Below are 12,756 nucleotides of genomic sequence, written 5' to 3' on the forward strand. Positions count from 1 at the left end.
GTCTTTGCTGGCCTTGAAGTTAGAGGAGGGAGCTACAAACGAAGGAATGCAAATACTCTCTAAAAGCTAGAAAAGGCAGGAGATAGATCCTATACAAACTTTTTAGAAGAAGGCAGACTTGCTGATACCTAGCTTTTAATTTTAGCCCAGGGAGACCTTTGTCAGACTTCTGACTTACAGAACTGTAACATAATAAACTTTTGTTGTTAGAGCCATCAAATTTGTGGTGATTTGTTACAGCATCAGCAGAAAACCAATACAGCTTTTTTTTTTTTTTTTAAGATTTTATTTATTTGACAGACAGAGATCACAAGTAGGCAGAGAGGCAGGCAGAGAGAGAGAGGAAGGGAAGCAGGCGCTCTGCTGAGCAGAGAGCCCGATGCGGGGCTCGATCCCAGGACCCTGGGATCATGACCTGAGCCGAAGGCAGTGGCTTTAACCCACTGAGCCACCCAGGTGCCCCACCAATACAGCTTTTAATGTAATTATTGTTAGGTTGGGATTTGTTTTATTTTTTGTGTTCTGTTTGTTCTCTCTGTTTTTCATTTTTCTGTTTTCCCTGTTTCTGTGGGTTATTTGAAAAGTTTTTAAGAGTTGTATTTTATTTATGTATAGTGTTTTTGAGTGTATCATATTGTTTAGCTTTTTTTTAGTAGTTACTCTAGGCATTGTGTATACCTAACTGCTTGCAATCTACTGCTATTGCCATTTTACCCTCCTCTATTTATAGTTGTTTTAATTATTTTCCCTACATACACTAAGGGCCACATCAGATATTGTTACACTTTTTATTTCAACAGTCAAGCATAATTTAGAAAACTTAAGGAGAAACTATTGTATTTACCATATTTTTTTCTTACTGTGTTTTTTTCTTCTTTCATGAGGCTCCACGTTTGTTCCTTTCATCATATGCTTTCTGTTTAGAGAATCTCCTGTAGCCATTCTTTTAGAATAGTTTTGCTGGTGTCTGTAAGTTTATCACTCTTGCCAAAATATAGAAATGTTAAGCCATCTTTCCGTGACGACTTTTTTCAGCCCTAACCTCTTTATCCTCCCTTTGTGGGGCTCTCATGACATGAATGTGAAAATTTTTCTAATAGTCTTCCAGGACCCTGAGGTTCTGTTTATTTGTTTATTTTTTTTACCATTTGTTTTCTCACTCTTTCATACTGGGTAAGTTCTACTGTTCTTTCATTTCTCTGATTCTTTTCTATGTCCCCTCTATTTTGCTGTTGAAATGATCCACTGAGATTTTTATTTTGGTTATTTTCTACTTCTAAAATTTCCATTTGGTTCTTCTTTATATCTTCTGTTCATTGCTGAGAGTTTCTTCCTTTGTTGAGGCTTTTAATTTTCTAAAAATTTGTATTAAGGGTCTTCATAATTGCTCATTAAAACATTTCTGTGCAAGTTGCTTTAAAATCATTGTCAGATAATTCTAACATCTTTATCATCTCAGTGTTGGCAACTACTGATTTTCTTTTTCATTCAATTTCAAATTTCCTGGTTCTTGGTGTGATGAGTGATCTTTTACTGGAGCCCTGGACATTATATTGTGAGACTGCAGATCTTGTTTAAGCCTTTTGATTCATCTGACTTTTCTGATGCTACTATGTCTGGGGAAGGCACAGTGCTACCTCATTGCTTCAAGAGGGAGTTAAAAGTTCAGGTTTCCCACTTAGCCTCTTCTGACACCTGAGGTGGGGGCTCTAACCTTACTGCAGGGAGGGCTGGGAGTTCTCACTTACTGTAGGGAGGGCTGGGAGTTCTCACTTACTGTGTGGTCTCTACTGAGAGGAGAGTGTAGAATTCCAAGCTTCCCAGTGGTCTTTACTGACATTATAGGAGGACATTATTTCTGGCCAGAGGAGATGAAAGTCCCGGTTCCCTACTTGACCAAGGGCACCCTGGCGGTGCTGTTGGGACACCTCTATTATAGCCTCATGCAGGTGGAAGTCTAGGCTCTGTATTTGGCCTATGCCTAGTGTGGGTGAGAGTGAGGCCACAGGTTTGTTTTGTGGTATTTATCTGGAGTAGAGCAGTTATTATCTAAGTGTCCTGTCTTTCTAGGCTGCCCTTTTCCTAGCCCTCTGGTTAGAGACAGCAAGTTTTTGTTGGGGCTCATTTTTGTCTGTGCCCATTGATGTTTCTGCGTTGTCATATTATTCAACTTCAGAATGAAAACTCAGGAACTCAGCATCATGTCTTTCCTGAAGTCCCTGTCCAGTCTGCTGGCTTCTCTCCATCTTTCAGAGTCTTCTTGGTTTTATCTTATATATAATGTCCACGGTTTTAGATGTACTTAGTGGGAGGAAAGAGGAAAAGCACTTCTACTTCATCTTCTCAGAAATGCAGATCCCCAGGGGCTATATTTTTATTATTCATTTGGTACTTCCAACTCTTCCAAATGCATGTGCAAAGTGCCATGCACTTTTTAGGAAACAAATATATTTAGGAAACAAATTTTTAAGAAATAATATTTGTTCTCTTGTGGAGCACTTATCTATGTTCATTCATTGATTTGACAAATTTTTTCTAGGTGTAGAGGACACCACCACAGCTTCATAACTGGTCTGTCTGTGTGCACCTGCACCCTCCCTAATGTTTATTCTTCACATAGTTGCCAGAGTGAGCCTTTACTAAATTAAAGCAGATCATGAACTCTTCTCCCTAAAATGCTCTGATGATTTCCCACCATAATTTTGAATGAATTCAGAGTGTTACTATGCTCAATTCAAGTAAGAAAAAATTCCAGAGTGAAGAGCACTGGAGTTCTGACCTTGACTACCACGCAGAAAAGGGTGTGACCTTGAGAAACCATTTGATCCCTCTGGACCTCTCTTTCTCTGAATTAAAAACCAGGGAGTCTGGGCGCCTGGGTGTCTCAGTGGGTTAAGCCGCTGCCTTCGGCTTGGGTCATGATCTCAGGGTCCTGGGATCAAGTCCCGCGTCAGGCTCTCTCCTCAGCGGGGAGCCTGCTTCCCTCTCTCTCCCTCTCTCTGCCTGCCTCTCCGTCTACTTGTGATCTCTCTCTGTCAAATAAATAAATAAAATCTTAAAAAAAAACAAACAAACGGGGAGTCCGGTGACCCATCCCAGACTTGCCACTATCCTTTAATATTCTATGAAGATAACAGACAAGTATACTTATGTACTTATGTTATAGGACTTTTCATATTTGTGTAGAAGTGTATCTCTCCTTGTTTCAGAAGGAATCCAGAAAAATTCTACTGTAATGTTACTTAGAATAAAAATTATAATAACCCACATAATCACTGCAAAATTTGCACATCCTCCCCACTTTGCATTTGCCAATCCTTCTGTCTGGAATGTTCTTCTCCTGGATATTACCCTGGTTGACTTCTCATTACCTTTGTTCAAGGTCACCATCACAATGAGGTCATCCCTCATAATACCCTATTTGCAACAGAATCCCTGTCCCACCCCTAACCCTGGCTATCACTATCTTTTTGCCCACTTAATTTTTTCCATAGTATTTACCACTTATATGTGGTATATATTTTATTTTCTTATATTCTACTTATTTTACTTATCTATCCCATTCATTATCTTCTTACTTCTAGAATGCAATTTCTGTGATAGCAGAGGTTGTTTCCTGTTTTTTTTTTTTTAATGTTTAAGTGCTATATATCCACAACTTAGAAATGCTAGGTTCTCAAAAATATTTGTTGAATGAATGTTAAATTCATGTCTGGTTGTGCAGTTTAACTTTACTTTATCATTAAGAATGATAAAGAGACAGAAAGAGTTGACCCTCTCAGAAAGCGTAAAGCCTCCAGCTTTACTTGCATTTATCAGTTGCCCAGCACATTGAACCACGCTCCTGAATACATATTTCATTTAAGTGCAATATCAAATTATCAAAGGGAATCAGATTCCAGCAACATTTGGAACATGTGAGAACGATATTTAGGACAACAAAATGCACAACACACTAGTATTGTCTACTGAACCTACCAAGATTTTGCATGTTGGAGCATGATCTCACACATATGAAAGCACTGATTGACACAGCACATAGTACTGTTACCAAGACTGACTTATCTATGTGACTGTTTCAGCTCTTGATGACTTTGCTAAATGCAGATGCTGAGCCATAGCTCAGTTTGTGGGGTGAACTGGTAGACTCCTTCTCCACATGGACACACCTGCATTTTTGTGGACCCGGACACCTTAGCTGGTGTTTTCTCTGCCTTTTTGCATCTCCCCTTAAAAATGAATTTCTCGTCTGTGAGCCAAGAATGAATCAAAGGAAAAGCTGGGACTATTATCTTTTTAATTTGCTTGAAGGTGAGATTAATCTTACTAATTCTGAAATGCCAAATGGAAAGGAGCATTTTATTTAGAAAAACTGAAGACATAAATGTTCAAGTTTTCAGTGTGGCCACCAACTTTGAGTCTGGTGAACAACTAGCTTAAGAGTGTAAGGAAAAAAACATTTTTAGAAATAAGTCTTGATGTTTTTATGCCAATATTTTTTATGGGCTCAACATTCTTAGCAGTGACTAGCCAAATCCTGGGTCTTTCTGTGAAGATTTGTAGGAATATGTAGAAAAAATAAACTGAAGCCTGAAGGAGAGTCTTCAGTTTGTTTGGTGCCTGCACCTTTGGCCTCCTTCCAATTATTCTGGGTCTGTGTAGGTTTCTGCTGAGTTTTCAGCAACAAGTGGGGCCTGACATTTCCTTAGCTTATCCATGAGGTCAGTTTTATTTCTTAGTCAGACTATTTATCTTGTTCATTACAGTTAACAAACCACTGGGATGAGAAACAAACTGGCTAGGGCAGAAGCAACTTCTTTAATTCATGTTTGTAAATGAGGAGGTTGCAACATTGCTACACTGTATTAAACAACAACAACAAAAACAAACAAACAACAACAACAACAAAAAAACAAGAAAGCCCCACTGAACCAACCAACCAATAAACCAAGAAAACAAAAAGTCCTCTCCTATAGATTTGGCAGAATCTCTGGATTGTTTTATGCTCTTCCTCAGTCAGAATGATTTTGCTTGTTATGCATTGTAGGTGATGATGCAGCTGGTAGGATTTACCCTCATGTTCTTTTATTTTATTGAGAACCAGGGCCTGCACAAAATGCCACACATCATTTGAAAGAAGATAGATTGTAAATGGAAGCCATCACTAAGCCCTGAAACATGAATCCTGAGCCTGAATGGTGGCTTAAAAAGTCATCTCCTCCTAGATAACCTGACTTGATAGAGCTAGATTGGTGAGAATCTCATATATGATATGGTGTGTTTATAAAGTTACAGGTCATTTCCTTTACTTTCCTAAACATGTTTTTCAGATTGGTTTCAAGTTGATCCAGCTGCCTCTAGCAGAGTATCTCAAAAGCATAACTGCCCTAAATATGACAGATAGCTAGCAGCTGTTGTTGCAAAACTGACACTGCATTGAAACTTCCTCAACAGTGAAGCTGTGCTTTGCAGCAGACACACACTCTGAAATATTTGTCTTTGTGCTAAGCTTTTGCATGGAGTCTGTCCTAATGGTAACACTAAGGAGGTGCATCCTGCTATCTTCAGATTTTGTTATAAATCTTTCCAAGAGACCAAACTAAACCGAGAAATGTTATGTACACTTAGTTCAGATTCAACATTTTCTACACTGATTTCACAGATATTTTGGTTTCCTGTACCATATCCCACAACTTGGACTCTCTCTCCATTAGCCGTTAACTGTGTACATTTGGATTTACTTTATAATTTGGGCCCTGATGAATGCATTATTTCCATGTAGGTAGAAAATATAATATACAATGTTAAATGGGTCTTTGGGAAGAAGATGGAATTTATAAAAATCATCTAATCCATGTGGATATTTTCCAGCTTGTCTTGGTGCTCTTTTAATTCAAGCTTTTTCTTAAATACTGTATTTGCAATTTAAGCACTGCCACATGCTGCCATTGCTGTTACAAAGATACATTAGATTGATAGAATGATGCTGCATTCTTTATGACTGGAGAAAATAATGACTTCCTCTGTTCTCTCTAATCATGTTTTTATGGTTTGTTTTCCAAAATACTGCATACTTGACCTTAAAAGGGGAAAAAGACTGCACATTTCATTTAACGAGTAATAAAAAGTTGGGTTCTCATTTTGCATTTAAACCTATGGGGAATACATTTTACTATAAGATATTTTCATCATGATCCCTAGGTCTCACACAATTCTGGCTGACTCTGGCTGCTTGAGGACTGTATGTCTCAATAATTGAAAATAGATGCAGTGGACTTTGACCTATTTTACTTTCTGTGTCTTGAGCTGAAAACTACTTTTCAGTCTTCCATGAGATTTTAGGAAGCCACTATTTTAAGTAAAAGGAAAGAACAAAGCAAAACTCATACCTTATCCTCTCCCCCTCATTATGTTACCTTTTAATGGTACTCTTATTACAAATTCTAAAATGAAGGGTAATAATGTTACTCTCTGTCGCACCTTATTTAAAAGGTAGAGAACTTTGAATGTGCTCCTTGGAGAGAACTACATTATTTGAATGCTTTTCTGATCTAAAGTGTACATTTATTTGTGGAACATAAGGAATAGCATGGAAGATATTAGGAGAAGGAAGGGAAAAATGAAGGGGGGCGGATTAGAGGGGGAGACGAACCATGACAGACTATGGACTCTGGGAATCAAACTGAGGGTTTTAGAGGGGAGAGGGGTGGGGGGATGGGTGAACCTGGTGATGGGTATTAAGGAAGGTATGTATTGCATGGAACACTGGGTGTTGCAAACAATGTATGTATGCAAACAATGAATCATGGAACACTACATGAAAAACAATGATGTACTCACTGTATGGTGACTAACATAATAAAAATTATATAAAAAATAAAATATACATTTAAGAAACCTGGCCCTCTTCAGATTTTTAGATCTTTCTCTCTTCTCTCTTTTTTTTTTTTTTTAATTTTATTTTTTTAAACATATAATATCTTTTTATCCCCAGGGGTACAGGTCTGTGAATCGCCAGGTTTACACACTTCACAGCACTCACCATAGCACATACCCTCCCCAATGTCCATAATCCCACCCCCCCAACCCCCCTCCACCCATTAACCCTCAGTTTGTTTTGTGAGATTAAGAGTCAATTATGGTTTGTCTCCCTCCCAATCCCATCTTGTTTCATTTATTCTTCTCCTACCCCCTTAACCCCCCATGTTGCATCTCCTCTCCCTCATATCAGGGAGATCATATGATAGTTGTCTTTCTCCGATTGACTTATTTCGCTAAGCATGATACCCTCTAGTTCCATCCACGTCGTCGCAAATGGCAAGATTTCATTTCTTTTGATGGCTGCATAGTATTCCATTGTGTATATATACCACATCTTCTTTATCCATTCGTCTGTTGATGGACATCTAGGTTCTTTCCATAGTTTGGCTATTGTAGACATTGCTGCTATAAACATTCGGGTGCACGTGCCCCTTCAGATCACTACGTTTGTATCTTTAGGGTAAATACCCAGCAGTGCAATTGCTGGGTCATAGGGTAGTTCTATTTTCAACATTTTGAGGAACCTCCATGCTGTTTTCCAGAGTGGCTGCACCAGCTTGCATTCCCACCAACAGTGTAGGAGGGTTCCCCTTTCTCCGCATCCTCGCCAGCATCTGTCATTTCCTGACTTGTTAATTTTAGCCATTCTGACTGGTGTGAGGTGGTATCTCATTGTGGTTTTGATTTGTATTTCCCTGATGCCGAGTGATGTGGAGCACTTTTTCATGTGTCTGTTGGCCATCTGGATGTCTTCTTTGCAGAAATGTCTGTTCATGTCCTCTGCCCATTTCTTGATTGGATTATTTGTTCTTTGGGTGTTGAGTTTGCTAAGTTCTTTATAGATTTTGGACACTAGCCCTTTATCTGATATGTCGTTTGCAAATATCTTCTCCCATTCTGTCAGTTGTCTTTTGGTTTTGTTAACTGTTTCCTTTGCTGTGCAAAAGCTTTTGATCTTGGTAAAATCCCAGTAGTTCATTTTTGCCCTTGCTTCCCTTGCCTTTGGCGATGTTCCTAGGAAGATGTTGCTGCGGCTGAGGTCGAAGAGGTTGCTGCCTGTGTTCTCCTCAAGGATTTTGATGGATTCCTTTCTCACATTGAGAGCCTTCATCCATTTTGAGTCTATTTTCGTGTGTGGTGTAAGGAAATGATCCAATTTCATTTTTCTGCATGTGGCTGTCCAATTTTCCCAACACCATTTGTTGAAGAGGCTGTCTTTTTTCCATTGGACATTCTTTCCTGCTTTGTCAAAGATGAGTTGACCATAGAGTTGAGGGTCTATTTCTGGGCTCTCTATTCTGTTCCATTGATCTATGTGTCTGTTTTTGTGCTAGTACCATGCTGTCTTGATGATGACAGCTTTGTAATAGAGCTTGAAGTCCGGAATTGTGATGCCACCAACTTTGGCTTTCTTTTTCAATATTGCTTTGGCTATTCGAGGTCTTTTCTGGTTCCATATAAATTTTAGGATTATTTGTTCCATTTCTTTGAAAAAAATGGATGGTACTTTGATAGGAATTGCATTAAATGTGTAGATTGCTTTAGATAGCATAGACATTTTCACAATATTTATTCTTCCAATCCAGGAGCATGGAACATTTTTCCATTTCTTTGTGTCTTCCTCAATTTCTTTCATGAGTACTTTATAGTTTTCTGTGTATAGATTCTTAGTCTCTTTGGTTAGGTTTATTCCTAGGTATCTTATAGTTTTGGGTGCAATTGTAAATGGGATGGACTCCTTAATTTCTCTTTCTTCTGTCTTGTTGTTGGTGTAGAGAAATGCAACTGATTTCTGTGCATTGATTTTATATCCTGACACTTTACTGAATTCCTGTACAAGTTCTAGCACTTTTGGAGTGGAGTCTTTTGGGTTTTCCACATATAGTATCATATCATCTGCGAAGAGTGATAGTTTGACTTCTTCTTTGCCAATTTGGATGCCTTTAATTTCCTTTTGTTGTCTGATTGCTGAGGCTAGGACTTCTAGTACTATGTTGAATAGCAGTGGTGATAACGGACATCCCTGCCGTGTTCCTGACCTTAGCGGAAAAGCTTTCAGTTTTTCTCCATTGAGAATGATATTTGCGGTGGGTTTTTCATAGATGGCTTTGATAATATTGAGGTATGTGCCCTCTATCCCTACACTTTGAAGAGTTTTGATCAGGAAGGGATGCTGTACTTTGTCAAATGCTTTTTCAGCATCTATGGAAAGTATCATATGGTTCTTGTTCTTTCTTTTATTAATGTGTTGTATCACATTGATTGATTTGCGGATGTTGAACCAACCTTGCAGCCCTGGAATAAATCCCACTTGGTCGTGGTGAATAATCCTTTTAATGTACCATTGAATCCTATTGGCTAGTATTTTGGCGAGAATTTTTGCATCTGTGTTCATCAAGGATATTGGTCTGTAGTTCTCTTTTTTGATGGGATCCTTGTCTGGTTTTGGGATCAAGGTGATGCTGGCCTCATAAAATTAGTTTGGAAGTTTTCCTTCCATTTCTATTTTGTGGAACAGTTTCAGGAGAATAGGAATTAGTTCTTCTTTAAATGTTTGGTAGAATTCCCCCGGGAAGCCATCTGGCCCTGGGCTTTTGTTTGTTTGGAGATTTTTGATGACTGTTTCAATCTCCTTACTGGTTATGGGTCTGTTCAGGCTTTCTATTTCTTCCTGGTTCAGTTGTGGTAGTTTATATGTCTCTAGGAATGCATCTATTTCTTCCAGCTTGTCAAATTTGTTGGCGTAGAGTTGCTCATAGTATGTTCTTATAATTGTCTGTATTTCTTTGGTGTTAGTTGTGATCTCTCCTCTTTCATTCATGATTTTATTTATTTGGGTCCTCTCTCTTTTCTTTTTGATAAGTCTGGCCAGGGGTTTATCGATCTTATTAATTCTTTCAAAGAACCAGCTCCTAGTTTCGTTGATTTGTTCTATTGTTTTTTTGGTTTCTATTTCATTGATTTCTGCCCTGATCTTTATGATTTCTCTTCTCCTGCTGGGTTTAGGGTTTCTTTCTTGTTCTTTCTCTAGCTCTTTTAGGTGTAGGGTTAGGTTGTGTACCTGAGACCTTTCTTGTTTCTTGAGAAAGGCTTGTACCGCTATATATTTTCCTCTCAGGACTGCCTTTGTTGTGTCCCACAGATTTTGAACCGTTGTGTTTTCATTATCATTTGTTTCCATGAATTTTTTCAATTCTTCTTTAATTTCCTGGTTGACCCATTCATTCTTTAGAAGGATGCTGTTTAGTCTCCATGTATTTGGGTTCTTTCCAAATTTCCTCTTGTGATTGAGTTCTAGCTTCAGAGCATTGTGGTCTGAAAATATGCAGGGGATGATTCCAATCTTTTGATAACGGTTGAGACCTGATTTAGGACCGAGAATATGATCTATTCTGGAGAATGTTCCATGTGCACTAGAGAAGAATGTGTATTCTGTTGCTTTGGGATGAAATGTTCTGAATATATCTGTAATGTCCATCTGGTCCAGTGTGTCATTTAAGGCCTTGATTTCCTTGTTGATCTTTTGCTTGGATGATCTGTCAATTTCAGTGAGGGGAGTGTTAAAGTCCCCTACGATTATTGTATTATTGTCGATGTGTTTCTTTGATTTTGTTATTAATTGGTTTATATAGTTGGCTGCTCCCATGTTAGGGGCATAGATATTTAAAATTGTTAGATCTTCTTGTTGGACAGTTCCTTTGAGTATGATATAGTGTCCTTCCTCATCTCTTATTATAGTCTTTGGCTTAAAATCTAATTGATCTGATATAAGGATTGCCACTCCTGCTTTTTTCTGATGTCCATTAGCATGGTAAATTCTTTTCCACCCCCTCACTTTAAATCTGGAGGTGTCTTCGGGTTTAAGATGAGTTTCTTGTAGGCAACATATAGATGGGTTTTGTTTTTTTATCCATTCTGATACCCTGTGTCTTTTGATTGGGGCATTTAGCCCATTAACATTCAGGGTAAGTATTGAGAGATATGAATTTAGTGCCATTGTATTGCCTGTAAGGTGACTGTTATTGTATATTGTCTCTGTTTCTTTCTGATCTACTACTTTTAGGGTCTCTCTTTGCTTAGAGGACCCCTTTCAATATTTCCTGTAGAGCTGGTTTGGTATTTGCAAATTCTTTCAGTTTTTGTTTGTCCTGGAAGCTTTTAATCTCTCCTTCTATTTTCAATGATAGCCTAGCTGGATATAGTATTCTTGGCTGCATGTTTTTCTCGTTTAGTACTCTGAATATATCATGCCAGCTCTTTCTGGCCTGCCAGGTCTCTGTGGATAAGTCTGCTGCCAATCTAATATTTTTACCATTGTATGTTACAGACTTCTTTTCCCAGGCTGCTTTCAGGATCTTCTCTTTGTCACTAAGACTTGTAAATTTTACTATTAGGTGACGGGGTGTGGACCTATTCTTATTGATTTTGAGGGGGGTTCTCTGAATCTCCTGGATTTTGATGCTTGTTCCCTTTGCCATATTGGGGAAATTCTCTCCAATAATTCTCTCCAATATACCTTCTGCTCCCCTCTCTCTTTCCTCTTCTTCTGGAATCCCAATTATTCTAATGTTGTTTCGTCTTATGGTGTCACTTATCTCTCGAATTCTCCCCTCATGGTCCAGTAGCTGTTTGTCCCTCTTTTGCTCAGCTTCTTTATTCTCTGTCATTTGGTCTTCTATATCGCTAATTCTTTCTTCTGCCTCATTTATCCTAGCAGTGAGAGCCTCCATTTTTGATTGCACCTCATTAATAGCTTTTTTGATTTCAACTTGGTTAGATTTTAGTTCTTTTATTTCTCCAGAAAGGGCTTTTATCTCTCCCGAGAGGGTTTCTCTAATATCTTCCATGCCTTTTTCGAGCCCAGCTAGAACCTTGAGAATCGTCATTCTGAACTCTAGATCTAACATATTACCAATGTCTGTATTGATTAGGTCCCTAGCCTTTGGTACTGCCTCTTGTTCTTTTTTTTTGTGGTGAATTTTTCCGCCTTGTCATTTTGTCCAGATAAGAGTAGATGAAGGAGCAAGTAAAATACTAAAAGGGTGGCAACAACCCCAGGAAAATATGCTTTAGCCAAATCAGAAGAGATCCCAAATCGTGAGGGGGAGAAAGGGGATAAAAAGAGGTTCAGAAAGAAGAAAAAAAAAAAAAAAGAAAGAAAGAAACAATTAAAAAAAGAAAACCAATAAAGAAAAAAATATAAAAAGGAAAAAATATATATATATATTAGATAAACTAGTTAAAAAACGTTAAAAAAGAAAAGGGTAAAAGTTAAAAAAATTTAGCAGAAGAAGAAAAATAAATTGAAAAAGAAAAAAAATTAAATTAACTGCAAGGCTAAAGAATCATGGGGAGAAAGCCATGAGTTCCGTGCTTTGCTTTCTCCTCCTTTGGAATTACGCTGCTCTCCTTGGTATTGAAACTGTACTCCTTGGTAGGTGAACTTGGTCCTGGCTGGGCTTCTTGTTGATCTTCTCGGGGAGGGGCCTGTTGTAGTGATTCTCAAGTGTCTTTGCCCCAGGCGGAGTTGCACCGCCCTTACCAGGGGCCGGGCTGAGTAATCTGTTCGGGTTTGCTTTCGGGAGCTTTTGTTCCCTGAGCGCTTTCCGTAGAGTTCCGGAGGGCGGGGATGAAGATGGCGGCCTCCTGGTCTCCGGCCCGGAGGAGCCGAGAGCCCGGGGCCCCACTCCTCAGTGCGCCCTCAGAGACCAGTGC

Source organism: Enhydra lutris, unplaced genomic scaffold, assembly GCF_002288905.1.
Source record: "Enhydra lutris kenyoni isolate GAN:26980312 unplaced genomic scaffold, ASM228890v2 scaffoldscaffold2, whole genome shotgun sequence".
NCBI classification, from domain to species: domain Eukaryota; kingdom Metazoa; phylum Chordata; class Mammalia; order Carnivora; family Mustelidae; genus Enhydra; species Enhydra lutris.